Source organism: Odontesthes bonariensis, chromosome 11 (assembly GCF_027942865.1).
Source record: "Odontesthes bonariensis isolate fOdoBon6 chromosome 11, fOdoBon6.hap1, whole genome shotgun sequence".
Lineage (NCBI taxonomy): Eukaryota > Metazoa > Chordata > Actinopteri > Atheriniformes > Atherinopsidae > Odontesthes > Odontesthes bonariensis.
In genome coordinates this window covers 26,268,524-26,290,606 of record NC_134516.1, presented here as the reverse complement: position 1 = coordinate 26,290,606, position 22,083 = coordinate 26,268,524, and the positions used below count along the sequence as shown (strand labels likewise).

At 48.8% G+C, this 22,083-nt stretch overlaps 50 non-coding genes across 50 annotated transcripts; 25 read left to right on the top strand and 25 right to left on the bottom strand.

The window, feature by feature from the left end:
- Positions 1–16: 16 nt before the first annotated feature.
- On the bottom strand, positions 17–135 carry LOC142393866 (5S ribosomal RNA). The gene has a single exon (XR_012772273.1). It is a non-coding gene; the product is annotated as a 5S ribosomal RNA (ribosomal RNA).
- Positions 136–493: 358 nt separating this feature from the next.
- On the top strand, positions 494–612 carry LOC142392712 (5S ribosomal RNA). Its single transcript, XR_012771349.1, has one exon. It is a non-coding gene; the product is annotated as a 5S ribosomal RNA (ribosomal RNA).
- A 298-nt stretch (positions 613–910) lies between these two features.
- Positions 911–1,029, bottom strand: LOC142393865 (5S ribosomal RNA). Its single transcript, XR_012772272.1, has one exon. It is a non-coding gene; the product is annotated as a 5S ribosomal RNA (ribosomal RNA).
- Positions 1,030–1,387: 358 nt separating this feature from the next.
- On the top strand, positions 1,388–1,506 carry LOC142393080 (5S ribosomal RNA). Its single transcript, XR_012771702.1, has one exon. It is a non-coding gene; the product is annotated as a 5S ribosomal RNA (ribosomal RNA).
- Positions 1,507–1,804: 298 nt separating this feature from the next.
- LOC142393399 (5S ribosomal RNA) lies at positions 1,805–1,923 on the bottom strand. Its single transcript, XR_012772005.1, has one exon. It is a non-coding gene; the product is annotated as a 5S ribosomal RNA (ribosomal RNA).
- Positions 1,924–2,281: 358 nt separating this feature from the next.
- Positions 2,282–2,400, top strand: LOC142392710 (5S ribosomal RNA). The gene has a single exon (XR_012771347.1). It is a non-coding gene; the product is annotated as a 5S ribosomal RNA (ribosomal RNA).
- Positions 2,401–2,698: 298 nt separating this feature from the next.
- Positions 2,699–2,817, bottom strand: LOC142393864 (5S ribosomal RNA). Its single transcript, XR_012772271.1, has one exon. It is a non-coding gene; the product is annotated as a 5S ribosomal RNA (ribosomal RNA).
- Positions 2,818–3,175: 358 nt separating this feature from the next.
- Positions 3,176–3,294, top strand: LOC142392709 (5S ribosomal RNA). Its single transcript, XR_012771346.1, has one exon. It is a non-coding gene; the product is annotated as a 5S ribosomal RNA (ribosomal RNA).
- A 298-nt stretch (positions 3,295–3,592) lies between these two features.
- Positions 3,593–3,711, bottom strand: LOC142393863 (5S ribosomal RNA). Its single transcript, XR_012772270.1, has one exon. It is a non-coding gene; the product is annotated as a 5S ribosomal RNA (ribosomal RNA).
- Positions 3,712–4,069: 358 nt separating this feature from the next.
- LOC142392708 (5S ribosomal RNA) lies at positions 4,070–4,188 on the top strand. Its single transcript, XR_012771345.1, has one exon. It is a non-coding gene; the product is annotated as a 5S ribosomal RNA (ribosomal RNA).
- Positions 4,189–4,486: 298 nt separating this feature from the next.
- LOC142393862 (5S ribosomal RNA) lies at positions 4,487–4,605 on the bottom strand. Its single transcript, XR_012772269.1, has one exon. It is a non-coding gene; the product is annotated as a 5S ribosomal RNA (ribosomal RNA).
- Positions 4,606–4,963: 358 nt separating this feature from the next.
- Positions 4,964–5,082, top strand: LOC142392707 (5S ribosomal RNA). The gene has a single exon (XR_012771344.1). It is a non-coding gene; the product is annotated as a 5S ribosomal RNA (ribosomal RNA).
- A 298-nt stretch (positions 5,083–5,380) lies between these two features.
- Positions 5,381–5,499, bottom strand: LOC142393860 (5S ribosomal RNA). Its single transcript, XR_012772267.1, has one exon. It is a non-coding gene; the product is annotated as a 5S ribosomal RNA (ribosomal RNA).
- A 358-nt stretch (positions 5,500–5,857) lies between these two features.
- On the top strand, positions 5,858–5,976 carry LOC142392706 (5S ribosomal RNA). The gene has a single exon (XR_012771343.1). It is a non-coding gene; the product is annotated as a 5S ribosomal RNA (ribosomal RNA).
- A 298-nt stretch (positions 5,977–6,274) lies between these two features.
- Positions 6,275–6,393, bottom strand: LOC142393859 (5S ribosomal RNA). Its single transcript, XR_012772266.1, has one exon. It is a non-coding gene; the product is annotated as a 5S ribosomal RNA (ribosomal RNA).
- A 358-nt stretch (positions 6,394–6,751) lies between these two features.
- LOC142392705 (5S ribosomal RNA) lies at positions 6,752–6,870 on the top strand. The gene has a single exon (XR_012771342.1). It is a non-coding gene; the product is annotated as a 5S ribosomal RNA (ribosomal RNA).
- A 298-nt stretch (positions 6,871–7,168) lies between these two features.
- On the bottom strand, positions 7,169–7,287 carry LOC142393858 (5S ribosomal RNA). The gene has a single exon (XR_012772265.1). It is a non-coding gene; the product is annotated as a 5S ribosomal RNA (ribosomal RNA).
- A 358-nt stretch (positions 7,288–7,645) lies between these two features.
- LOC142393079 (5S ribosomal RNA) lies at positions 7,646–7,764 on the top strand. Its single transcript, XR_012771701.1, has one exon. It is a non-coding gene; the product is annotated as a 5S ribosomal RNA (ribosomal RNA).
- Positions 7,765–8,062: 298 nt separating this feature from the next.
- On the bottom strand, positions 8,063–8,181 carry LOC142393857 (5S ribosomal RNA). Its single transcript, XR_012772264.1, has one exon. It is a non-coding gene; the product is annotated as a 5S ribosomal RNA (ribosomal RNA).
- Positions 8,182–8,539: 358 nt separating this feature from the next.
- On the top strand, positions 8,540–8,658 carry LOC142393381 (5S ribosomal RNA). The gene has a single exon (XR_012771987.1). It is a non-coding gene; the product is annotated as a 5S ribosomal RNA (ribosomal RNA).
- Positions 8,659–8,956: 298 nt separating this feature from the next.
- Positions 8,957–9,075, bottom strand: LOC142393856 (5S ribosomal RNA). The gene has a single exon (XR_012772263.1). It is a non-coding gene; the product is annotated as a 5S ribosomal RNA (ribosomal RNA).
- A 358-nt stretch (positions 9,076–9,433) lies between these two features.
- LOC142392704 (5S ribosomal RNA) lies at positions 9,434–9,552 on the top strand. The gene has a single exon (XR_012771341.1). It is a non-coding gene; the product is annotated as a 5S ribosomal RNA (ribosomal RNA).
- Positions 9,553–9,850: 298 nt separating this feature from the next.
- LOC142393855 (5S ribosomal RNA) lies at positions 9,851–9,969 on the bottom strand. The gene has a single exon (XR_012772262.1). It is a non-coding gene; the product is annotated as a 5S ribosomal RNA (ribosomal RNA).
- A 358-nt stretch (positions 9,970–10,327) lies between these two features.
- Positions 10,328–10,446, top strand: LOC142393078 (5S ribosomal RNA). Its single transcript, XR_012771700.1, has one exon. It is a non-coding gene; the product is annotated as a 5S ribosomal RNA (ribosomal RNA).
- A 298-nt stretch (positions 10,447–10,744) lies between these two features.
- On the bottom strand, positions 10,745–10,863 carry LOC142393854 (5S ribosomal RNA). The gene has a single exon (XR_012772261.1). It is a non-coding gene; the product is annotated as a 5S ribosomal RNA (ribosomal RNA).
- A 358-nt stretch (positions 10,864–11,221) lies between these two features.
- LOC142392703 (5S ribosomal RNA) lies at positions 11,222–11,340 on the top strand. The gene has a single exon (XR_012771340.1). It is a non-coding gene; the product is annotated as a 5S ribosomal RNA (ribosomal RNA).
- A 298-nt stretch (positions 11,341–11,638) lies between these two features.
- Positions 11,639–11,757, bottom strand: LOC142393853 (5S ribosomal RNA). Its single transcript, XR_012772260.1, has one exon. It is a non-coding gene; the product is annotated as a 5S ribosomal RNA (ribosomal RNA).
- Positions 11,758–12,115: 358 nt separating this feature from the next.
- Positions 12,116–12,234, top strand: LOC142392702 (5S ribosomal RNA). The gene has a single exon (XR_012771339.1). It is a non-coding gene; the product is annotated as a 5S ribosomal RNA (ribosomal RNA).
- Positions 12,235–12,532: 298 nt separating this feature from the next.
- On the bottom strand, positions 12,533–12,651 carry LOC142393852 (5S ribosomal RNA). Its single transcript, XR_012772259.1, has one exon. It is a non-coding gene; the product is annotated as a 5S ribosomal RNA (ribosomal RNA).
- A 358-nt stretch (positions 12,652–13,009) lies between these two features.
- LOC142393374 (5S ribosomal RNA) lies at positions 13,010–13,128 on the top strand. The gene has a single exon (XR_012771981.1). It is a non-coding gene; the product is annotated as a 5S ribosomal RNA (ribosomal RNA).
- A 298-nt stretch (positions 13,129–13,426) lies between these two features.
- Positions 13,427–13,545, bottom strand: LOC142393851 (5S ribosomal RNA). Its single transcript, XR_012772258.1, has one exon. It is a non-coding gene; the product is annotated as a 5S ribosomal RNA (ribosomal RNA).
- A 358-nt stretch (positions 13,546–13,903) lies between these two features.
- Positions 13,904–14,022, top strand: LOC142393077 (5S ribosomal RNA). The gene has a single exon (XR_012771699.1). It is a non-coding gene; the product is annotated as a 5S ribosomal RNA (ribosomal RNA).
- A 298-nt stretch (positions 14,023–14,320) lies between these two features.
- On the bottom strand, positions 14,321–14,439 carry LOC142393849 (5S ribosomal RNA). Its single transcript, XR_012772256.1, has one exon. It is a non-coding gene; the product is annotated as a 5S ribosomal RNA (ribosomal RNA).
- Positions 14,440–14,797: 358 nt separating this feature from the next.
- Positions 14,798–14,916, top strand: LOC142392701 (5S ribosomal RNA). Its single transcript, XR_012771338.1, has one exon. It is a non-coding gene; the product is annotated as a 5S ribosomal RNA (ribosomal RNA).
- Positions 14,917–15,214: 298 nt separating this feature from the next.
- On the bottom strand, positions 15,215–15,333 carry LOC142393848 (5S ribosomal RNA). The gene has a single exon (XR_012772255.1). It is a non-coding gene; the product is annotated as a 5S ribosomal RNA (ribosomal RNA).
- A 358-nt stretch (positions 15,334–15,691) lies between these two features.
- On the top strand, positions 15,692–15,810 carry LOC142392699 (5S ribosomal RNA). The gene has a single exon (XR_012771336.1). It is a non-coding gene; the product is annotated as a 5S ribosomal RNA (ribosomal RNA).
- Positions 15,811–16,108: 298 nt separating this feature from the next.
- On the bottom strand, positions 16,109–16,227 carry LOC142393846 (5S ribosomal RNA). The gene has a single exon (XR_012772254.1). It is a non-coding gene; the product is annotated as a 5S ribosomal RNA (ribosomal RNA).
- Positions 16,228–16,585: 358 nt separating this feature from the next.
- On the top strand, positions 16,586–16,704 carry LOC142393373 (5S ribosomal RNA). Its single transcript, XR_012771980.1, has one exon. It is a non-coding gene; the product is annotated as a 5S ribosomal RNA (ribosomal RNA).
- Positions 16,705–17,002: 298 nt separating this feature from the next.
- Positions 17,003–17,121, bottom strand: LOC142393845 (5S ribosomal RNA). Its single transcript, XR_012772253.1, has one exon. It is a non-coding gene; the product is annotated as a 5S ribosomal RNA (ribosomal RNA).
- Positions 17,122–17,479: 358 nt separating this feature from the next.
- On the top strand, positions 17,480–17,598 carry LOC142393075 (5S ribosomal RNA). The gene has a single exon (XR_012771697.1). It is a non-coding gene; the product is annotated as a 5S ribosomal RNA (ribosomal RNA).
- A 298-nt stretch (positions 17,599–17,896) lies between these two features.
- On the bottom strand, positions 17,897–18,015 carry LOC142393844 (5S ribosomal RNA). Its single transcript, XR_012772252.1, has one exon. It is a non-coding gene; the product is annotated as a 5S ribosomal RNA (ribosomal RNA).
- A 358-nt stretch (positions 18,016–18,373) lies between these two features.
- LOC142392698 (5S ribosomal RNA) lies at positions 18,374–18,492 on the top strand. Its single transcript, XR_012771335.1, has one exon. It is a non-coding gene; the product is annotated as a 5S ribosomal RNA (ribosomal RNA).
- A 298-nt stretch (positions 18,493–18,790) lies between these two features.
- On the bottom strand, positions 18,791–18,909 carry LOC142393843 (5S ribosomal RNA). Its single transcript, XR_012772251.1, has one exon. It is a non-coding gene; the product is annotated as a 5S ribosomal RNA (ribosomal RNA).
- Positions 18,910–19,267: 358 nt separating this feature from the next.
- On the top strand, positions 19,268–19,386 carry LOC142392697 (5S ribosomal RNA). The gene has a single exon (XR_012771334.1). It is a non-coding gene; the product is annotated as a 5S ribosomal RNA (ribosomal RNA).
- Positions 19,387–19,684: 298 nt separating this feature from the next.
- Positions 19,685–19,803, bottom strand: LOC142393842 (5S ribosomal RNA). Its single transcript, XR_012772250.1, has one exon. It is a non-coding gene; the product is annotated as a 5S ribosomal RNA (ribosomal RNA).
- A 358-nt stretch (positions 19,804–20,161) lies between these two features.
- On the top strand, positions 20,162–20,280 carry LOC142393074 (5S ribosomal RNA). The gene has a single exon (XR_012771696.1). It is a non-coding gene; the product is annotated as a 5S ribosomal RNA (ribosomal RNA).
- A 298-nt stretch (positions 20,281–20,578) lies between these two features.
- On the bottom strand, positions 20,579–20,697 carry LOC142393841 (5S ribosomal RNA). Its single transcript, XR_012772249.1, has one exon. It is a non-coding gene; the product is annotated as a 5S ribosomal RNA (ribosomal RNA).
- Positions 20,698–21,055: 358 nt separating this feature from the next.
- Positions 21,056–21,174, top strand: LOC142392696 (5S ribosomal RNA). Its single transcript, XR_012771333.1, has one exon. It is a non-coding gene; the product is annotated as a 5S ribosomal RNA (ribosomal RNA).
- A 298-nt stretch (positions 21,175–21,472) lies between these two features.
- Positions 21,473–21,591, bottom strand: LOC142393840 (5S ribosomal RNA). Its single transcript, XR_012772248.1, has one exon. It is a non-coding gene; the product is annotated as a 5S ribosomal RNA (ribosomal RNA).
- Positions 21,592–21,949: 358 nt separating this feature from the next.
- LOC142392695 (5S ribosomal RNA) lies at positions 21,950–22,068 on the top strand. The gene has a single exon (XR_012771332.1). It is a non-coding gene; the product is annotated as a 5S ribosomal RNA (ribosomal RNA).
- The last annotated feature ends 15 nt before the right edge of the window (positions 22,069–22,083 follow it).

The following is a 22,083-nucleotide window of genomic DNA, read 5'->3' as shown; positions in this document are numbered from 1 at the left end:
AGAGAGAAGAGAAAAAAGCTTACAGCACCTGGTATTCCCAAGCGGTCTCCCATCCAAGTACTAACCAGGCCCGACCCTGCTTGGCTTCCGAGATCGGACGAGATCGGGCGTGTTCAGGGCGGTGTGGCCGTAAGCCACAGTCCCTGTGACAAATATATGTTATATGGGTGCTGGAACCATACGTTTCCCCTATTTTTACCAGAGAGCTGGCTTGAGAGGCTGCTGTTGAGCCTGCACGTTGACTTCCCTGATGTGATTGTTCTTTGCAGCTGAAAATGGGACTCTCAGATAACTTAGTGTCTCTCAAAAGCCTCTGTTCCCTGTGTGTAGTTTTGTGTCCGTTGTCATATAGAGAAACCAGGGAAGCTCAATCCCACGACATGCTCATAAACTGCGTCTTCTCTAAACAGTATAGTTCTATTTTACAAGTCGGAATACAATAACAGATTCTGTCTCAGAATCTATAAAGAGCTGGTTTGTGATTCCATTGCTGGCTTACGGCCACACCACCCTGAACACGCCTGATCTCGTCAGATCTCAGAAGCCAAGCAGAGTCGGGCCTGGTTAGTACTTGGATGGGAGACCGCCTGGGAATACCAGGTGCTGTAAGCCTTTTGGCTTCTCCAGGCGCATGCAGTTTGGCTACGTCAAATGCAAAACTAGTCCCTGTTTGACTTTTTGGAACTTGTCCTTTCTGAGGACAAAGTTAAATGTATGAGGATCAAAGCCAACAATGGCCTGGGACATCTCAGCAGATCCAGGATCAGCAACATGGAGACTGAGAGCCAAACAGAAACAGAGGTGTCTGCCAACCAATCAGCAGCAGCCCAAGCTGGTTAACTTCCTGGTGTCTGTGTGGCACACGGTAATGGTCAGATGTTACATGCAGGCCGCAGAGAGAAGAGAAAAAAGCTTACAGCACCTGGTATTCCCAAGCGGTCTCCCATCCAAGTACTAACCAGGCCCGACCCTGCTTGGCTTCCGAGATCGGACGAGATCGGGCGTGTTCAGGGCGGTGTGGCCGTAAGCCACAGTCCCTGTGACAAATATATGTTATATAGGTGCTGGAACCATACGTTTCCCCTATTTTTACCAGAGAGCTGGCTTGAGAGGCTGCTGTTGAGCCTGCACATTGACTTCCCTGATGTGATTGTTCTTTGCAGCTGAAAATGGGACTCTCAGATAACTTAGTGTCTCTCAAAAGCCTCTGTTCCCTGTGTGTAGTTTTGTGTCCGTTGTCATATAGAGAAACCAGGGAAGCTCAATCCCACGACATGCTCATAAACTGCGTCTTCTCTAAACAGTATAGTTCTATTTTACAAGTCGGAATACAATAACAGATTCTGTCTCAGAATCTATAAAGAGCTGGTTTGTGATTCCATTGCTGGCTTACGGCCACACCACCCTGAACACGCCTGATCTCGTCAGATCTCAGAAGCCAAGCAGAGTCGGGCCTGGTTAGTACTTGGATGGGAGACCGCCTGGGAATATCAGGTGCTGTAAGCCTTTTGGCTTCTCCAGGCGCATGCAGTTTGGCTACGTCAAATGCAAAACTAGTCCCTGTTTGACTTTTTGGAACTTGTCCTTTCTGAGGACAAAGTTAAATGTATGAGGATCAAAGCCAACAATGGCCTGGGACATCTCAGCAGATCCAGGATCAGCAACATGGAGACTGAGAGCCAAACAGAAACAGAGGTGTCTGCCAACCAATCAGCAGCAGCCCAAGCTGGTTAACTTCCTGGTGTCTGTGTGGCACACGGTGATGGTCAGATGTTACATGCAGGCCGCAGAGAGAAGAGAAAAAAGCTTACAGCACCTGGTATTCCCAAGCGGTCTCCCATCCAAGTACTAACCAGGCCCGACCCTGCTTGGCTTCCGAGATCGGACGAGATCGGGTGTGTTCAGGGCGGTGTGGCCGTAAGCCACAGTCCCTGTGACAAATATATGTTATATGGGTGCTGGAACCATACGTTTCCCCTATTTTTACCAGAGAGCTGGCTTGAGAGGCTGCTGTTGAGCCTGCACGTTGACTTCCCTGATGTGATTGTTCTTTGCAGCTGAAAATGGGACTCTCAGATAACTTAGTGTCTGTCAAAAGCCTCTGTTCCCTGTGTGTAGTTTTGTGTCCGTTGTCATATAGAGAAACCAGGGAAGCTCAATCCCACGACATGCTCATAAACTGCGTCTTCTCTAAACAGTATAGTTCTATTTTACAAGTCGGAATACAATAACAGATTCTGTCTCAGAATCTATAAAGAGCTGGTTTGTGATTCCATTGCTGGCTTACGGCCACACCACCCTGAACACGCCTGATCTCGTCAGATCTCAGAAGCCAAGCAGAGTCGGGCCTGGTTAGTACTTGGATGGGAGACCGCCTGGGAATACCAGGTGCTGTAAGCCTTTTGGCTTCTCCAGGCGCATGCAGTTTGGCTACGTCAAATGCAAAACTAGTCCCTGTTTGACTTTTTGGAACTTGTCCTTTCTGAGGACAAAGTTAAATGTATGAGGATCAAAGCCAACAATGGCCTGGGACATCTCAGCAGATCCAGGATCAGCAACATGGAGACTGAGAGCCAAACAGAAACAGAGGTGTCTGCCAACCAATCAGCAGCAGCCCAAGCTGGTTAACTTCCTGGTGTCTGTGTGGCACACGGTAATGGTCAGATGTTACATGCAGGCCGCAGAGAGAAGAGAAAAAAGCTTACAGCACCTGGTATTCCCAAGCGGTCTCCCATCCAAGTACTAACCAGGCCCGACCCTGCTTGGCTTCCGAGATCGGACGAGATCGGGCGTGTTCAGGGCGGTGTGGCCGTAAGCCACAGTCCCTGTGACAAATATATGTTATATGGGTGCTGGAACCATACGTTTCCCCTATTTTTACCAGAGAGCTGGCTTGAGAGGCTGCTGTTGAGCCTGCACGTTGACTTCCCTGATGTGATTGTTCTTTGCAGCTGAAAATGGGACTCTCAGATAACTTAGTGTCTGTCAAAAGCCTCTGTTCCCTGTGTGTAGTTTTGTGTCCGTTGTCATATAGAGAAACCAGGGAAGCTCAATCCCACGACATGCTCATAAACTGCGTCTTCTCTAAACAGTATAGTTCTATTTTACAAGTCGGAATACAATAACAGATTCTGTCTCAGAATCTATAAAGAGCTGGTTTGTGATTCCATTGCTGGCTTACGGCCACACCACCCTGAACACGCCTGATCTCGTCAGATCTCAGAAGCCAAGCAGAGTCGGGCCTGGTTAGTACTTGGATGGGAGACCGCCTGGGAATACCAGGTGCTGTAAGCCTTTTGGCTTCTCCAGGCGCATGCAGTTTGGCTACGTCAAATGCAAAACTAGTCCCTGTTTGACTTTTTGGAACTTGTCCTTTCTGAGGACAAAGTTAAATGTATGAGGATCAAAGCCAACAATGGCCTGGGACATCTCAGCAGATCCAGGATCAGCAACATGGAGACTGAGAGCCAAACAGAAACAGAGGTGTCTGCCAACCAATCAGCAGCAGCCCAAGCTGGTTAACTTCCTGGTGTCTGTGTGGCACACGGTAATGGTCAGATGTTACATGCAGGCCGCAGAGAGAAGAGAAAAAAGCTTACAGCACCTGGTATTCCCAAGCGGTCTCCCATCCAAGTACTAACCAGGCCCGACCCTGCTTGGCTTCCGAGATCGGACGAGATCGGGCGTGTTCAGGGCGGTGTGGCCGTAAGCCACAGTCCCTGTGACAAATATATGTTATATGGGTGCTGGAACCATACGTTTCCCCTATTTTTACCAGAGAGCTGGCTTGAGAGGCTGCTGTTGAGCCTGCACGTTGACTTCCCTGATGTGATTGTTCTTTGCAGCTGAAAATGGGACTCTCAGATAACTTAGTGTCTGTCAAAAGCCTCTGTTCCCTGTGTGTAGTTTTGTGTCCGTTGTCATATAGAGAAACCAGGGAAGCTCAATCCCACGACATGCTCATAAACTGCGTCTTCTCTAAACAGTATAGTTCTATTTTACAAGTCGGAATACAATAACAGATTCTGTCTCAGAATCTATAAAGAGCTGGTTTGTGATTCCATTGCTGGCTTACGGCCACACCACCCTGAACACGCCTGATCTCGTCAGATCTCAGAAGCCAAGCAGAGTCGGGCCTGGTTAGTACTTGGATGGGAGACCGCCTGGGAATACCAGGTGCTGTAAGCCTTTTGGCTTCTCCAGGCGCATGCAGTTTGGCTACGTCAAATGCAAAACTAGTCCCTGTTTGACTTTTTGGAACTTGTCCTTTCTGAGGACAAAGTTAAATGTATGAGGATCAAAGCCAACAATGGCCTGGGACATCTCAGCAGATCCAGGATCAGCAACATGGAGACTGAGAGCCAAACAGAAACAGAGGTGTCTGCCAACCAATCAGCAGCAGCCCAAGCTGGTTAACTTCCTGGTGTCTGTGTGGCACACGGTAATGGTCAGATGTTACATGCAGGCCGCAGAGAGAAGAGAAAAAAGCTTACAGCACCTGGTATTCCCAAGCGGTCTCCCATCCAAGTACTAACCAGGCCCGACCCTGCTTGGCTTCCGAGATCGGACGAGATCGGGCGTGTTCAGGGCGGTGTGGCCGTAAGCCACAGTCCCTGTGACAAATATATGTTATATGGGTGCTGGAACCATACGTTTCCCCTATTTTTACCAGAGAGCTGGCTTGAGAGGCTGCTGTTGAGCCTGCACGTTGACTTCCCTGATGTGATTGTTCTTTGCAGCTGAAAATGGGACTCTCAGATAACTTAGTGTCTGTCAAAAGCCTCTGTTCCCTGTGTGTAGTTTTGTGTCCGTTGTCATATAGAGAAACCAGGGAAGCTCAATCCCACGACATGCTCATAAACTGCGTCTTCTCTAAACAGTATAGTTCTATTTTACAAGTCGGAATACAATAACAGATTCTGTTTCAGAATCTATAAAGAGCTGGTTTGTGATTCCATTGCTGGCTTACGGCCACACCACCCTGAACACGCCTGATCTCGTCAGATCTCAGAAGCCAAGCAGAGTCGGGCCTGGTTAGTACTTGGATGGGAGACCGCCTGGGAATACCAGGTGCTGTAAGCCTTTTGGCTTCTCCAGGCGCATGCAGTTTGGCTACGTCAAATGCAAAACTAGTCCCTGTTTGACTTTTTGGAACTTGTCCTTTCTGAGGACAAAGTTAAATGTATGAGGATCAAAGCCAACAATGGCCTGGGACATCTCAGCAGATCCAGGATCAGCAACATGGAGACTGAGAGCCAAACAGAAACAGAGGTGTCTGCCAACCAATCAGCAGCAGCCCAAGCTGGTTAACTTCTTGGTGTCTGTGTGGCACACGGTGATGGTCAGATGTTACATGCAGGCCGCAGAGAGAAGAGAAAAAAGCTTACAGCACCTGGTATTCCCAAGCGGTCTCCCATCCAAGTACTAACCAGGCCCGACCCTGCTTGGCTTCCGAGATCGGACGAGATCGGGCGTGTTCAGGGCGGTGTGGCCGTAAGCCACAGTCCCTGTGACAAATATATGTTATATGGGTGCTGGAACCATACGTTTCCCCTATTTTTACCAGAGAGCTGGCTTGAGAGGCTGCTGTTGAGCCTGCACGTTGACTTCCCTGATGTGATTGTTCTTTGCAGCTGAAAATGGGACTCTCAGATAACTTAGTGTCTGTCAAAAGCCTCTGTTCCCTGTGTGTAGTTTTGTGTCCGTTGTCATATAGAGAAACCAGGGAAGCTCAATCCCACGACATGCTCATAAACTGCGTCTTCTCTAAACAGTATAGTTCTATTTTACAAGTCGGAATACAATAACAGATTCTGTTTCAGAATCTATAAAGAGCTGGTTTGTGATTCCATTGCTGGCTTACGGCCACACCACCCTGAACACGCCTGATCTCGTCAGATCTCAGAAGCCAAGCAGAGTCGGGCCTGGTTAGTACTTGGATGGGAGACCGCCTGGGAATACCAGGTGCTGTAAGCCTTTTGGCTTCTCCAGGCGCATGCAGTTTGGCTACGTCAAATGCAAAACTAGTCCCTGTTTGACTTTTTGGAACTTGTCCTTTCTGAGGACAAAGTTAAATGTATGAGGATCAAAGCCAACAATGGCCTGGGACATCTCAGCAGATCCAGGATCAGCAACATGGAGACTGAGAGCCAAACAGAAACAGAGGTGTCTGCCAACCAATCAGCAGCAGCCCAAGCTGGTTAACTTCCTGGTGTCTGTGTGGCACACGGTGATGGTCAGATGTTACATGCAGGCCGCAGAGAGAAGAGAAAAAAGCTTACAGCACCTGGTATTCCCAAGCGGTCTCCCATCCAAGTACTAACCAGGCCCGACCCTGCTTGGCTTCCGAGATCGGACGAGATCGGGCGTGTTCAGGGCGGTGTGGCCGTAAGCCACAGTCCCTGTGACAAATATATGTTATATGGGTGCTGGAACCATACGTTTCCCCTATTTTTACCAGAGAGCTGGCTTGAGAGGCTGCTGTTGAGCCTGCACGTTGACTTCCCTGATGTGATTGTTCTTTGCAGCTGAAAATGGGACTCTCAGATAACTTAGTGTCTGTCAAAAGCCTCTGTTCCCTGTGTGTAGTTTTGTGTCCGTTGTCATATAGAGAAACCAGGGAAGCTCAATCCCACGACATGCTCATAAACTGCGTCTTCTCTAAACAGTATAGTTCTATTTTACAAGTCGGAATACAATAACAGATTCTGTTTCAGAATCTATAAAGAGCTGGTTTGTGATTCCATTGCTGGCTTACGGCCACACCACCCTGAACACGCCTGATCTCGTCAGATCTCAGAAGCCAAGCAGAGTCGGGCCTGGTTAGTACTTGGATGGGAGACCGCCTGGGAATACCAGGTGCTGTAAGCCTTTTGGCTTCTCCAGGCGCATGCAGTTTGGCTACGTCAAATGCAAAACTAGTCCCTGTTTGACTTTTTGGAACTTGTCCTTTCTGAGGACAAAGTTAAATGTATGAGGATCAAAGCCAACAATGGCCTGGGACATCTCAGCAGATCCAGGATCAGCAACATGGAGACTGAGAGCCAAACAGAAACAGAGGTGTCTGCCAACCAATCAGCAGCAGCCCAAGCTGGTTAACTTCCTGGTGTCTGTGTGGCACACGGTGATGGTCAGATGTTACATGCAGGCCGCAGAGAGAAGAGAAAAAAGCTTACAGCACCTGGTATTCCCAAGCGGTCTCCCATCCAAGTACTAACCAGGCCCGACCCTGCTTGGCTTCCGAGATCGGACGAGATCGGGCGTGTTCAGGGCGGTGTGGCCGTAAGCCACAGTCCCTGTGACAAATATATGTTATATGGGTGCTGGAACCATACGTTTCCCCTATTTTTACCAGAGAGCTGGCTTGAGAGGCTGCTGTTGAGCCTGCACGTTGACTTCCCTGATGTGATTGTTCTCTGCAGCTGAAAATGGGACTCTCAGATAACTTAGTGTCTGTCAAAAGCCTCTGTTCCCTGTGTGTAGTTTTGTGTCCGTTGTCATATAGAGAAACCAGGGAAGCTCAATCCCACGACATGCTCATAAACTGCGTCTTCTCTAAACAGTATAGTTCTATTTTACAAGTCGGAATACAATAACAGATTCTGTCTCAGAATCTATAAAGAGCTGGTTTGTGATTCCATTGCTGGCTTACGGCCACACCACCCTGAACACGCCTGATCTCGTCAGATCTCAGAAGCCAAGCAGAGTCGGGCCTGGTTAGTACTTGGATGGGAGACCGCCTGGGAATATCAGGTGCTGTAAGCCTTTTGGCTTCTCCAGGCGCATGCAGTTTGGCTACGTCAAATGCAAAACTAGTCCCTGTTTGACTTTTTGGAACTTGTCCTTTCTGAGGACAAAGTTAAATGTATGAGGATCAAAGCCAACAATGGCCTGGGACATCTCAGCAGATCCAGGATCAGCAACATGGAGACTGAGAGCCAAACAGAAACAGAGGTGTCTGCCAACCAATCAGCAGCAGCCCAAGCTGGTTAACTTCCTGGTGTCTGTGTGGCACACGGTGATGGTCAGATGTTACATGCAGGCCGCAGAGAGAAGAGAAAAAAGCTTACAGCACCTGGTATTCCCAAGCGGTCTCCCATCCAAGTACTAACCAGGCCCGACCCTGCTTGGCTTCCGAGATCGGACGAGATCGGGCGTGTTCAGGGCGGTGTGGCCGTAAGCCACAGTCCCTGTGACAAATATATGTTATATGGGTGCTGGAACCATACGTTTCCCCTATTTTTACCAGAGAGCTGGCTTGAGAGGCTGCTGTTGAGCCTGCACGTTGACTTCCCTGATGTGATTGTTCTTTGCAGCTGAAAATGGGACTCTCAGATAACTTAGTGTCTGTCAAAAGCCTCTGTTCCCTGTGTGTAGTTTTGTGTCCGTTGTCATATAGAGAAACCAGGGAAGCTCAATCCCACGACATGCTTATAAACTGCGTCTTCTCTAAACAGTATAGTTCTATTTTACAAGTCGGAATACAATAACAGATTCTGTTTCAGAATCTATAAAGAGCTGGTTTGTGATTCCATTGCTGGCTTACGGCCACACCACCCTGAACACGCCTGATCTCGTCAGATCTCAGAAGCCAAGCAGAGTCGGCCCTGGTTAGTACTTGGATGGGAGACCGCCTGGGAATACCAGGTGCTGTAAGCCTTTTGGCTTCTCCAGGCGCATGCAGTTTGGCTACGTCAAATGCAAAACTAGTCCCTGTTTGACTTTTTGGAACTTGTCCTTTCTGAGGACAAAGTTAAATGTATGAGGATCAAAGCCAACAATGGCCTGGGACATCTCAGCAGATCCAGGATCAGCAACATGGAGACTGAGAGCCAAACAGAAACAGAGGTGTCTGCCAACCAATCAGCAGCAGCCCAAGCTGGTTAACTTCCTGGTGTCTGTGTGGCACACGGTAATGGTCAGATGTTACATGCAGGCCGCAGAGAGAAGAGAAAAAAGCTTACAGCACCTGGTATTCCCAAGCGGTCTCCCATCCAAGTACTAACCAGGCCCGACCCTGCTTGGCTTCCGAGATCGGACGAGATCGGGCGTGTTCAGGGCGGTGTGGCCGTAAGCCACAGTCCCTGTGACAAATATATGTTATATGGGTGCTGGAACCATACGTTTCCCCTATTTTTACCAGAGAGCTGGCTTGAGAGGCTGCTGTTGAGCCTGCACGTTGACTTCCCTGATGTGATTGTTCTTTGCAGCTGAAAATGGGACTCTCAGATAACTTAGTGTCTGTCAAAAGCCTCTGTTCCCTGTGTGTAGTTTTGTGTCCGTTGTCATATAGAGAAACCAGGGAAGCTCAATCCCACGACATGCTCATAAACTGCGTCTTCTCTAAACAGTATAGTTCTATTTTACAAGTCGGAATACAATAACAGATTCTGTTTCAGAATCTATAAAGAGCTGGTTTGTGATTCCATTGCTGGCTTACGGCCACACCACCCTGAACACGCCTGATCTCGTCAGATCTCAGAAGCCAAGCAGAGTCGGGCCTGGTTAGTACTTGGATGGGAGACCGCCTGGGAATACCAGGTGCTGTAAGCCTTTTGGCTTCTCCAGGCGCATGCAGTTTGGCTACGTCAAATGCAAAACTAGTCCCTGTTTGACTTTTTGGAACTTGTCCTTTCTGAGGACAAAGTTAAATGTATGAGGATCAAAGCCAACAATGGCCTGGGACATCTCAGCAGATCCAGGATCAGCAACATGGAGACTGAGAGCCAAACAGAAACAGAGGTGTCTGCCAACCAATCAGCAGCAGCCCAAGCTGGTTAACTTCCTGGTGTCTGTGTGGCACACGGTGATGGTCAGATGTTACATGCAGGCCGCAGAGAGAAGAGAAAAAAGCTTACAGCACCTGGTATTCCCAAGCGGTCTCCCATCCAAGTACTAACCAGGCCCGACCCTGCTTGGCTTCCGAGATCGGACGAGATCGGGCGTGTTCAGGGCGGTGTGGCCGTAAGCCACAGTCCCTGTGACAAATATATGTTATATGGGTGCTGGAACCATACGTTTCCCCTATTTTTACCAGAGAGCTGGCTTGAGAGGCTGCTGTTGAGCCTGCACGTTGACTTCCCTGATGTGATTGTTCTCTGCAGCTGAAAATGGGACTCTCAGATAACTTAGTGTCTGTCAAAAGCCTCTGTTCCCTGTGTGTAGTTTTGTGTCCGTTGTCATATAGAGAAACCAGGGAAGCTCAATCCCACGACATGCTCATAAACTGCGTCTTCTCTAAACAGTATAGTTCTATTTTACAAGTCGGAATACAATAACAGATTCTGTCTCAGAATCTATAAAGAGCTGGTTTGTGATTCCATTGCTGGCTTACGGCCACACCACCCTGAACACGCCTGATCTCGTCAGATCTCAGAAGCCAAGCAGAGTCGGGCCTGGTTAGTACTTGGATGGGAGACCGCCTGGGAATATCAGGTGCTGTAAGCCTTTTGGCTTCTCCAGGCGCATGCAGTTTGGCTACGTCAAATGCAAAACTAGTCCCTGTTTGACTTTTTGGAACTTGTCCTTTCTGAGGACAAAGTTAAATGTATGAGGATCAAAGCCAACAATGGCCTGGGACATCTCAGCAGATCCAGGATCAGCAACATGGAGACTGAGAGCCAAACAGAAACAGAGGTGTCTGCCAACCAATCAGCAGCAGCCCAAGCTGGTTAACTTCCTGGTGTCTGTGTGGCACACGGTGATGGTCAGATGTTACATGCAGGCCGCAGAGAGAAGAGAAAAAAGCTTACAGCACCTGGTATTCCCAAGCGGTCTCCCATCCAAGTACTAACCAGGCCCGACCCTGCTTGGCTTCCGAGATCGGACGAGATCGGGCGTGTTCAGGGCGGTGTGGCCGTAAGCCACAGTCCCTGTGACAAATATATGTTATATGGGTGCTGGAACCATACGTTTCCCCTATTTTTACCAGAGAGCTGGCTTGAGAGGCTGCTGTTGAGCCTGCACGTTGACTTCCCTGATGTGATTGTTCTTTGCAGCTGAAAATGGGACTCTCAGATAACTTAGTGTCTGTCAAAAGCCTCTGTTCCCTGTGTGTAGTTTTGTGTCCGTTGTCATATAGAGAAACCAGGGAAGCTCAATCCCACGACATGCTCATAAACTGCGTCTTCTCTAAACAGTATAGTTCTATTTTACAAGTCGGAATACAATAACAGATTCTGTTTCAGAATCTATAAAGAGCTGGTTTGTGATTCCATTGCTGGCTTACGGCCACACCACCCTGAACACGCCTGATCTCGTCAGATCTCAGAAGCCAAGCAGAGTCGGGCCTGGTTAGTACTTGGATGGGAGACCGCCTGGGAATACCAGGTGCTGTAAGCCTTTTGGCTTCTCCAGGCGCATGCAGTTTGGCTACGTCAAATGCAAAACTAGTCCCTGTTTGACTTTTTGGAACTTGTCCTTTCTGAGGACAAAGTTAAATGTATGAGGATCAAAGCCAACAATGGCCTGGGACATCTCAGCAGATCCAGGATCAGCAACATGGAGACTGAGAGCCAAACAGAAACAGAGGTGTCTGCCAACCAATCAGCAGCAGCCCAAGCTGGTTAACTTCCTGGTGTCTGTGTGGCACACGGTGATGGTCAGATGTTACATGCAGGCCGCAGAGAGAAGAGAAAAAAGCTTACAGCACCTGGTATTCCCAAGCGGTCTCCCATCCAAGTACTAACCAGGCCCGACCCTGCTTGGCTTCCGAGATCGGACGAGATCGGGCGTGTTCAGGGCGGTGTGGCCGTAAGCCACAGTCCCTGTGACAAATATATGTTATATGGGTGCTGGAACCATACGTTTCCCCTATTTTTACCAGAGAGCTGGCTTGAGAGGCTGCTGTTGAGCCTGCACGTTGACTTCCCTGATGTGATTGTTCTTTGCAGCTGAAAATGGGACTCTCAGATAACTTAGTGTCTGTCAAAAGCCTCTGTTCCCTGTGTGTAGTTTTGTGTCCGTTGTCATATAGAGAAACCAGGGAAGCTCAATCCCACGACATGCTCATAAACTGCGTCTTCTCTAAACAGTATAGTTCTATTTTACAAGTCGGAATACAATAACAGATTCTGTTTCAGAATCTATAAAGAGCTGGTTTGTGATTCCATTGCTGGCTTACGGCCACACCACCCTGAACACGCCTGATCTCGTCAGATCTCAGAAGCCAAGCAGAGTCGGGCCTGGTTAGTACTTGGATGGGAGACCGCCTGGGAATACCAGGTGCTGTAAGCCTTTTGGCTTCTCCAGGCGCATGCAGTTTGGCTACGTCAAATGCAAAACTAGTCCCTGTTTGACTTTTTGGAACTTGTCCTTTCTGAGGACAAAGTTAAATGTATGAGGATCAAAGCCAACAATGGCCTGGGACATCTCAGCAGATCCAGGATCAGCAACATGGAGACTGAGAGCCAAACAGAAACAGAGGTGTCTGCCAACCAATCAGCAGCAGCCCAAGCTGGTTAACTTCCTGGTGTCTGTGTGGCACACGGTGATGGTCAGATGTTACATGCAGGCCGCAGAGAGAAGAGAAAAAAGCTTACAGCACCTGGTATTCCCAAGCGGTCTCCCATCCAAGTACTAACCAGGCCCGACCCTGCTTGGCTTCCGAGATCGGACGAGATCGGGCGTGTTCAGGGCGGTGTGGCCGTAAGCCACAGTCCCTGTGACAAATATATGTTATATGGGTGCTGGAACCATACGTTTCCCCTATTTTTACCAGAGAGCTGGCTTGAGAGGCTGCTGTTGAGCCTGCACGTTGACTTCCCTGATGTGATTGTTCTCTGCAGCTGAAAATGGGACTCTCAGATAACTTAGTGTCTCTCAAAAGCCTCTGTTCCCTGTGTGTAGTTTTGTGTCCGTTGTCATATAGAGAAACCAGGGAAGCTCAATCCCACGACATGCTCATAAACTGCGTCTTCTCTAAACAGTATAGTTCTATTTTACAAGTCGGAATACAATAACAGATTCTGTTTCAGAATCTATAAAGAGCTGGTTTGTGATTCCATTGCTGGCTTACGGCCACACCACCCTGAACACGCCTGATCTCGTCAGATCTCAGAAGCCAAGCAGAGTCGGGCCTGGTTATTACTTGGATGGGAGACCGCCTGGGAATACCAGGTGCTGTAAGCCTTTTGGCTTCTCCAGGCGCATGCAGTTTGGCTACGTCAAATGCAAAACTAGTCCCTGTTTGACTTTTTGGAACTTGTCCTTTCTGAGGACAAAGTTAAATGTATGAGGATCAAAGCCAACAATGGCCTGGGACATCTCAGCAGATCCAGGATCAGCAACATGGAGACTGAGAGCCAAACAGAAACAGAGGTGTCTGCCAACCAATCAGCAGCAGCCCAAGCTGGTTAACTTCCTGGTGTCTGTGTGGCACACGGTGATGGTCAGATGTTACATGCAGGCCGCAGAGAGAAGAGAAAAAAGCTTACAGCACCTGGTATTCCCAAGCGGTCTCCCATCCAAGTACTAACCAGGCCCGACCCTGCTTGGCTTCCGAGATCGGACGAGATCGGGCGTGTTCAGGGCGGTGTGGCCGTAAGCCACAGTCCCTGTGACAAATATATGTTATATGGGTGCTGGAACCATACGTTTCCCCTATTTTTACCAAAGAGCTGGCTTGAGAGGCTGCTGTTGAGCCTGCACGTTGACTTCCCTGATGTGATTGTTCTCTGCAGCTGAAAATGGGACTCTCAGATAACTTAGTGTCTCTCAAAAGCCTCTGTTCCCTGTGTGTAGTTTTGTGTCCGTTGTCATATAGAGAAACCAGGGAAGCTCAATCCCACGACATGCTCATAAACTGCGTCTTCTCTAAACAGTATAGTTCTATTTTACAAGTCGGAATACAATAACAGATTCTGTCTCAGAATCTATAAAGAGCTGGTTTGTGATTCCATTGCTGGCTTACGGCCACACCACCCTGAACACGCCTGATCTCGTCAGATCTCAGAAGCCAAGCAGAGTCGGGCCTGGTTAGTACTTGGATGGGAGACCGCCTGGGAATATCAGGTGCTGTAAGCCTTTTGGCTTCTCCAGGCGCATGCAGTTTGGCTACGTCAAATGCAAAACTAGTCCCTGTTTGACTTTTTGGAACTTGTCCTTTCTGAGGACAAAGTTAAATGTATGAGGATCAAAGCCAACAATGGCCTGGGACATCTCAGCAGATCCAGGATCAGCAACATGGAGACTGAGAGCCAAACAGAAACAGAGGTGTCTGCCAACCAATCAGCAGCAGCCCAAGCTGGTTAACTTCCTGGTGTCTGTGTGGCACACGGTGATGGTCAGATGTTACATGCAGGCCGCAGAGAGAAGAGAAAAAAGCTTACAGCACCTGGTATTCCCAAGCGGTCTCCCATCCAAGTACTAACCAGGCCCGACCCTGCTTGGCTTCCGAGATCGGACGAGATCGGGCGTGTTCAGGGCGGTGTGGCCGTAAGCCACAGTCCCTGTGACAAATATATGTTATATGGGTGCTGGAACCATACGTTTCCCCTATTTTTACCAGAGAGCTGGCTTGAGAGGCTGCTGTTGAGCCTGCACGTTGACTTCCCTGATGTGATTGTTCTTTGCAGCTGAAAATGGGACTCTCAGATAACTTAGTGTCTGTCAAAAGCCTCTGTTCCCTGTGTGTAGTTTTGTGTCCGTTGTCATATAGAGAAACCAGGGAAGCTCAATCCCACGACATGCTCATAAACTGCGTCTTCTCTAAACAGTATAGTTCTATTTTACAAGTCGGAATACAATAACAGATTCTGTCTCAGAATCTATAAAGAGCTGGTTTGTGATTCCATTGCTGGCTTACGGCCACACCACCCTGAACACGCCTGATCTCGTCAGATCTCAGAAGCCAAGCAGAGTCGGGCCTGGTTAGTACTTGGATGGGAGACCGCCTGGGAATACCAGGTGCTGTAAGCCTTTTGGCTTCTCCAGGCGCATGCAGTTTGGCTACGTCAAATGCAAAACTAGTCCCTGTTTGACTTTTTGGAACTTGTCCTTTCTGAGGACAAAGTTAAATGTATGAGGATCAAAGCCAACAATGGCCTGGGACATCTCAGCAGATCCAGGATCAGCAACATGGAGACTGAGAGCCAAACAGAAACAGAGGTGTCTGCCAACCAATCAGCAGCAGCCCAAGCTGGTTAACTTCCTGGTGTCTGTGTGGCACACGGTGATGGTCAGATGTTACATGCAGGCCGCAGAGAGAAGAGAAAAAAGCTTACAGCACCTGGTATTCCCAAGCGGTCTCCCATCCAAGTACTAACCAGGCCCGACCCTGCTTGGCTTCCGAGATCGGACGAGATCGGGCGTGTTCAGGGCGGTGTGGCCGTAAGCCACAGTCCCTGTGACAAATATATGTTATATGGGTGCTGGAACCATACGTTTCCCCTATTTTTACCAGAGAGCTGGCTTGAGAGGCTGCTGTTGAGCCTGCACGTTGACTTCCCTGATGTGATTGTTCTTTGCAGCTGAAAATGGGACTCTCAGATAACTTAGTGTCTGTCAAAAGCCTCTGTTCCCTGTGTGTAGTTTTGTGTCCGTTGTCATATAGAGAAACCAGGGAAGCTCAATCCCACGACATGCTCATAAACTGCGTCTTCTCTAAACAGTATAGTTCTATTTTACAAGTCGGAATACAATAACAGATTCTGTTTCAGAATCTATAAAGAGCTGGTTTGTGATTCCATTGCTGGCTTACGGCCACACCACCCTGAACACGCCTGATCTCGTCAGATCTCAGAAGCCAAGCAGAGTCGGGCCTGGTTAGTACTTGGATGGGAGACCGCCTGGGAATACCAGGTGCTGTAAGCCTTTTGGCTTCTCCAGGCGCATGCAGTTTGGCTACGTCAAATGCAAAACTAGTCCCTGTTTGACTTTTTGGAACTTGTCCTTTCTGAGGACAAAGTTAAATGTATGAGGATCAAAGCCAACAATGGCCTGGGACATCTCAGCAGATCCAGGATCAGCAACATGGAGACTGAGAGCCAAACAGAAACAGAGGTGTCTGCCAACCAATCAGCAGCAGCCCAAGCTGGTTAACTTCCTGGTGTCTGTGTGGCACACGGTGATGGTCAGATGTTACATGCAGGCCGCAGAGAGAAGAGAAAAAAGCTTACAGCACCTGGTATTCCCAAGCGGTCTCCCATCCAAGTACTAACCAGGCCCGACCCTGCTTGGCTTCCGAGATCGGACGAGATCGGGCGTGTTCAGGGCGGTGTGGCCGTAAGCCACAGTCCCTGTGACAAATATATGTTATATGGGTGCTGGAACCATACGTTTCCCCTATTTTTACCAGAGAGCTGGCTTGAGAGGCTGCTGTTGAGCCTGCACGTTGACTTCCCTGATGTGATTGTTCTCTGCAGCTGAAAATGGGACTCTCAGATAACTTAGTGTCTCTCAAAAGCCTCTGTTCCCTGTGTGTAGTTTTGTGTCCGTTGTCATATAGAGAAACCAGGGAAGCTCAATCCCACGACATGCTCATAAACTGCGTCTTCTCTAAACAGTATAGTTCTATTTTACAAGTCGGAATACAATAACAGATTCTGTTTCAGAATCTATAAAGAGCTGGTTTGTGATTCCATTGCTGGCTTACGGCCACACCACCCTGAACACGCCTGATCTCGTCAGATCTCAGAAGCCAAGCAGAGTCGGGCCTGGTTATTACTTGGATGGGAGACCGCCTGGGAATACCAGGTGCTGTAAGCCTTTTGGCTTCTCCAGGCGCATGCAGTTTGGCTACGTCAAATGCAAAACTAGTCCCTGTTTGACTTTTTGGAACTTGTCCTTTCTGAGGACAAAGTTAAATGTATGAGGATCAAAGCCAACAATGGCCTGGGACATCTCAGCAGATCCAGGATCAGCAACATGGAGACTGAGAGCCAAACAGAAACAGAGGTGTCTGCCAACCAATCAGCAGCAGCCCAAGCTGGTTAACTTCCTGGTGTCTGTGTGGCACACGGTGATGGTCAGATGTTACATGCAGGCCGCAGAGAGAAGAGAAAAAAGCTTACAGCACCTGGTATTCCCAAGCGGTCTCCCATCCAAGTACTAACCAGGCCCGACCCTGCTTGGCTTCCGAGATCGGACGAGATCGGGCGTGTTCAGGGCGGTGTGGCCGTAAGCCACAGTCCCTGTGACAAATATATGTTATATGGGTGCTGGAACCATACGTTTCCCCTATTTTTACCAAAGAGCTGGCTTGAGAGGCTGCTGTTGAGCCTGCACGTTGACTTCCCTGATGTGATTGTTCTCTGCAGCTGAAAATGGGACTCTCAGATAACTTAGTGTCTCTCAAAAGCCTCTGTTCCCTGTGTGTAGTTTTGTGTCCGTTGTCATATAGAGAAACCAGGGAAGCTCAATCCCACGACATGCTCATAAACTGCGTCTTCTCTAAACAGTATAGTTCTATTTTACAAGTCGGAATACAATAACAGATTCTGTCTCAGAATCTATAAAGAGCTGGTTTGTGATTCCATTGCTGGCTTACGGCCACACCACCCTGAACACGCCTGATCTCGTCAGATCTCAGAAGCCAAGCAGAGTCGGGCCTGGTTAGTACTTGGATGGGAGACCGCCTGGGAATATCAGGTGCTGTAAGCCTTTTGGCTTCTCCAGGCGCATGCAGTTTGGCTACGTCAAATGCAAAACTAGTCCCTGTTTGACTTTTTGGAACTTGTCCTTTCTGAGGACAAAGTTAAATGTATGAGGATCAAAGCCAACAATGGCCTGGGACATCTCAGCAGATCCAGGATCAGCAACATGGAGACTGAGAGCCAAACAGAAACAGAGGTGTCTGCCAACCAATCAGCAGCAGCCCAAGCTGGTTAACTTCCTGGTGTCTGTGTGGCACACGGTGATGGTCAGATGTTACATGCAGGCCGCAGAGAGAAGAGAAAAAAGCTTACAGCACCTGGTATTCCCAAGCGGTCTCCCATCCAAGTACTAACCAGGCCCGACCCTGCTTGGCTTCCGAGATCGGACGAGATCGGGCGTGTTCAGGGCGGTGTGGCCGTAAGCCACAGTCCCTGTGACAAATATATGTTATATGGGTGCTGGAACCATACGTTTCCCCTATTTTTACCAGAGAGCTGGCTTGAGAGGCTGCTGTTGAGCCTGCACGTTGACTTCCCTGATGTGATTGTTCTTTGCAGCTGAAAATGGGACTCTCAGATAACTTAGTGTCTGTCAAAAGCCTCTGTTCCCTGTGTGTAGTTTTGTGTCCGTTGTCATATAGAGAAACCAGGGAAGCTCAATCCCACGACATGCTCATAAACTGCGTCTTCTCTAAACAGTATAGTTCTATTTTACAAGTCGGAATACAATAACAGATTCTGTCTCAGAATCTATAAAGAGCTGGTTTGTGATTCCATTGCTGGCTTACGGCCACACCACCCTGAACACGCCTGATCTCGTCAGATCTCAGAAGCCAAGCAGAGTCGGGCCTGGTTAGTACTTGGATGGGAGACCGCCTGGGAATACCAGGTGCTGTAAGCCTTTTGGCTTCTCCAGGCGCATGCAGTTTGGCTACGTCAAATGCAAAACTAGTCCCTGTTTGACTTTTTGGAACTTGTCCTTTCTGAGGACAAAGTTAAATGTATGAGGATCAAAGCCAACAATGGCCTGGGACATCTCAGCAGATCCAGGATCAGCAACATGGAGACTGAGAGCCAAACAGAAACAGAGGTGTCTGCCAACCAATCAGCAGCAGCCCAAGCTGGTTAACTTCCTGGTGTCTGTGTGGCACACGGTGATGGTCAGATGTTACATGCAGGCCGCAGAGAGAAGAGAAAAAAGCTTACAGCACCTGGTATTCCCAAGCGGTCTCCCATCCAAGTACTAACCAGGCCCGACCCTGCTTGGCTTCCGAGATCGGACGAGATCGGGCGTGTTCAGGGCGGTGTGGCCGTAAGCCACAGTCCCTGTGACAAATATATGTTATATGGGTGCTGGAACCATACGTTTCCCCTATTTTTACCAGAGAGCTGGCTTGAGAGGCTGCTGTTGAGCCTGCACGTTGACTTCCCTGATGTGATTGTTCTTTGCAGCTGAAAATGGGACTCTCAGATAACTTAGTGTCTGTCAAAAGCCTCTGTTCCCTGTGTGTAGTTTTGTGTCCGTTGTCATATAGAGAAACCAGGGAAGCTCAATCCCACGACATGCTCATAAACTGCGTCTTCTCTAAACAGTATAGTTCTATTTTACAAGTCGGAATACAATAACAGATTCTGTTTCAGAATCTATAAAGAGCTGGTTTGTGATTCCATTGCTGGCTTACGGCCACACCACCCTGAACACGCCTGATCTCGTCAGATCTCAGAAGCCAAGCAGAGTCGGGCCTGGTTAGTACTTGGATGGGAGACCGCCTGGGAATACCAGGTGCTGTAAGCCTTTTGGCTTCTCCAGGCGCATGCAGTTTGGCTACGTCAAATGCAAAACTAGTCCCTGTTTGACTTTTTGGAACTTGTCCTTTCTGAGGACAAAGTTAAATGTATGAGGATCAAAGCCAACAATGGCCTGGGACATCTCAGCAGATCCAGGATCAGCAACATGGAGACTGAGAGCCAAACAGAAACAGAGGTGTCTGCCAACCAATCAGCAGCAGCCCAAGCTGGTTAACTTCCTGGTGTCTGTGTGGCACACGGTGATGGTCAGATGTTACATGCAGGCCACAGAGAGAAGAGAAAAAAGCTTACAGCACCTGGTATTCCCAAGCGGTCTCCCATCCAAGTACTAACCAGGCCCGACCCTGCTTGGCTTCCGAGATCGGACGAGATCGGGCGTGTTCAGGGCGGTGTGGCCGTAAGCCACAGTCCCTGTGACAAATATATGTTATATGGGTGCTGGAACCATACGTTTCCCCTATTTTTACCAGAGAGCTGGCTTGAGAGGCTGCTGTTGAGCCTGCACGTTGACTTCCCTGATGTGATTGTTCTCTGCAGCTGAAAATGGGACTCTCAGATAACTTAGTGTCTCTCAAAAGCCTCTGTTCCCTGTGTGTAGTTTTGTGTCCGTTGTCATATAGAGAAACCAGGGAAGCTCAATCCCACGACATGCTCATAAACTGCGTCTTCTCTAAACAGTATAGTTCTATTTTACAAGTCGGAATACAATAACAGATTCTGTCTCAGAATCTATAAAGAGCTGGTTTGTGATTCCATTGCTGGCTTACGGCCACACCACCCTGAACACGCCTGATCTCGTCAGATCTCAGAAGCCAAGCAGAGTCGGGCCTGGTTAGTACTTGGATGGGAGACCGCCTGGGAATATCAGGTGCTGTAAGCCTTTTGGCTTCTCCAGGCGCATGCAGTTTGGCTACGTCAAATGCAAAACTAGTCCCTGTTTGACTTTTTGGAACTTGTCCTTTCTGAGGACAAAGTTAAATGTATGAGGATCAAAGCCAACAATGGCCTGGGACATCTCAGCAGATCCAGGATCAGCAACATGGAGACTGAGAGCCAAACAGAAACAGAGGTGTCTGCCAACCAATCAGCAGCAGCCCAAGCTGGTTAACTTCCTGGTGTCTGTGTGGCACACGGTGATGGTCAGATGTTACATGCAGGCCGCAGAGAGAAGAGAAAAAAGCTTACAGCACCTGGTATTCCCAAGCGGTCTCCCATCCAAGTACTAACCAGGCCCGACCCTGCTTGGCTTCCGAGATCGGACGAGATCGGGCGTGTTCAGGGCGGTGTGGCCGTAAGCCACAGTCCCTGTGACAAATATATGTTATATGGGTGCTGGAACCATACGTTTCCCCTATTTTTACCAGAGAGCTGGCTTGAGAGGCTGCTGTTGAGCCTGCACGTTGACTTCCCTGATGTGATTGTTCTTTGCAGCTGAAAATGGGACTCTCAGATAACTTAGTGTCTGTCAAAAGCCTCTGTTCCCTGTGTGTAGTTTTGTGTCCGTTGTCATATAGAGAAACCAGGGAAGCTCAATCCCACGACATGCTCATAAACTGCGTCTTCTCTAAACAGTATAGTTCTATTTTACAAGTCGGAATACAATAACAGATTCTGTCTCAGAATCTATAAAGAGCTGGTTTGTGATTCCATTGCTGGCTTACGGCCACACCACCCTGAACACGCCTGATCTCGTCAGATCTCAGAAGCCAAGCAGAGTCGGGCCTGGTTAGTACTTGGATGGGAGACCGCCTGGGAATACCAGGTGCTGTAAGCCTTTTGGCTTCTCCAGGCGCATGCAGTTTGGCTACGTCAAATGCAAAACTAGTCCCTGTTTGACTTTTTGGAACTTGTCCTTTCTGAGGACAAAGTTAAATGTATGAGGATCAAAGCCAACAATGGCCTGGGACATCTCAGCAGATCCAGGATCAGCAACATGGAGACTGAGAGCCAAACAGAAACAGAGGTGTCTGCCAACCAATCAGCAGCAGCCCAAGCTGGTTAACTTCCTGGTGTCTGTGTGGCACACGGTGATGGTCAGATGTTACATGCAGGCCGCAGAGAGAAGAGAAAAAAGCTTACAGCACCTGGTATTCCCAAGCGGTCTCCCATCCAAGTACTAACCAGGCCCGACCCTGCTTGGCTTCCGAGATCGGACGAGATCGGGCGTGTTCAGGGCGGTGTGGCCGTAAGCCACAGTCCCTGTGACAAATATATGTTATATGGGTGCTGGAACCATACGTTTCCCCTATTTTTACCAGAGAGCTGGCTTGAGAGGCTGCTGTTGAGCCTGCACGTTGACTTCCCTGATGTGATTGTTCTTTGCAGCTGAAAATGGGACTCTCAGATAACTTAGTGTCTGTCAAAAGCCTCTGTTCCCTGTGTGTAGTTTTGTGTCCGTTGTCATATAGAGAAACCAGGGAAGCTCAATCCCACGACATGCTCATAAACTGCGTCTTCTCTAAACAGTATAGTTCTATTTTACAAGTCGGAATACAATAACAGATTCTGTTTCAGAATCTATAAAGAGCTGGTTTGTGATTCCATTGCTGGCTTACGGCCACACCACCCTGAACACGCCTGATCTCGTCAGATCTCAGAAGCCAAGCAGAGTCGGGCCTGGTTAGTACTTGGATGGGAGACCGCCTGGGAATACCAGGTGCTGTAAGCCTTTTGGCTTCTCCAG